The following is a 1,568-nucleotide window of genomic DNA, read 5'->3' as shown; positions in this document are numbered from 1 at the left end:
GCTACCGGGATTTAAAAATAGTTACGCAAAATGGAGCGTGTCTGCTCCAACCGGCTTTAAAGGGTTAACCTACAGAGTGCATTACAGTAGAGTGCTCTGTTTTTGGCAGCAGTACAGTCTTGCAAGCATAAAGAACCACTGTTGAACCAAGAGGCTCATTTAATGTGAGGGTAACTCACATTAAATGACCCATAAATCCCTTGCAGAAGGTTGCTACAGTTGGTGCCATGACCAGGTGCTGAAGGCGGTCGCAGAAAGTATAGTATCCGAATACTTTTGCAAGCCACTGTATCCAGTGATCCCAGGTTATGTCACTGATAATGTGTCCCAGCGCATCTAAAGATGTATCGTGCACATAAACCCAAGTTTCAATTTGCCAAAAAGGTTGCTTCATTTAAACAGAAAAATATAAACAGGGCATGCTTTTTTGACTTTTAACAAATCTTAAAAATTTTACAACTAAATAAAACGATCGTGCGATCGTGGCTCAAGAGTTGGGAGTTCGCCTTGTAATCGGAAGGTTGCCAGTTCGAGCCTCGGCTCCAACAGTCTCGGTCATTGTGTCCTTGGGCAAGACACTTCACCCGCTGCCTACTGGTGGTGGTCAGAGGGCCCGGTGGCGCCAGTGTCCGGCAGCCTCGCCTCTGTCAGTGCGCCCCAGGGTGGCTGTGGCTACAATGTAGTTTGCCATCACCAGTGTGTGAATGTGTGATGACTGGACGTGTAAAGCACTTTGGGGTCCTTAGGGACTAGTAAACCCATTTACCATTAAAATTGTCAGTTCATCCAAAAAATAACCGTAATTCTGAAACAGTTTATGCAATACTATTTTTTTAAGCCTCTTGAATTACCACTAAAAGCACTTCAATCACATCTTGATTTTGTGGTGGTGTACAGAGACAAAATTACAAAAAAAGTCAGAATTCTGACTTTTTCTCAGAATTCTGGGGCAAAAAACGACCCCCACATTTTTTCTCCACTGGTCCTAACCCACTTCCGTACAAAATTTAAAAAATTGTGTCGCTGACCAAAATTTATGGACCTAACTATGAACCAATCATGTTGAATGCATGTCTACTTGTTACTATAGCAAAGTGTGAAAAGCAAGACTCAGTGATAATTATGATGTAGTCGAACCATTAATGAATGAATAATACAAGATCAAAGACTGTAAAATTAAGTTTCCTTCAAAGAGTAATTTTTGGCCTAGGTATATGTCAAGAGCACAGTATTAGTGTAGTAGTGTGACCCATCCAAGCTTTCAACTGTGTAGAGTGAGCCTGGCCAAGATGAGGCTATGCGTTGATGTGGATTTGTGTTCAATTCTGGTCACATAATCACGCTTTACTTAAAGCAACCAGCAACAGGCCCCTGATTGTTTTCTACCTTGTTGTCAAATGGGAAATTAAGACCTGAATGCAATCGATTACGTAATAAGATGAAACACCAGCAGCAATGACAACAGACTCAGAAGCACAAAGACAAGGTTTTATCCAGGAAGTAATTTTGTGTTTTGACAGCATCTAGTATAATCAGCAGATTGTTCAACGCTTTTTGTTGTTGTTGTT

Source organism: Pundamilia nyererei, unplaced genomic scaffold, assembly GCF_000239375.1.
Source record: "Pundamilia nyererei isolate P.nyererei 1_Seehausen unplaced genomic scaffold, PunNye1.0 scaffold00110, whole genome shotgun sequence".
NCBI lineage: Eukaryota > Metazoa > Chordata > Actinopteri > Cichliformes > Cichlidae > Pundamilia > Pundamilia nyererei.
The sequence above is the reverse complement of the archived record's forward strand: the minus strand, read 5'-3'. Positions refer to the sequence as shown.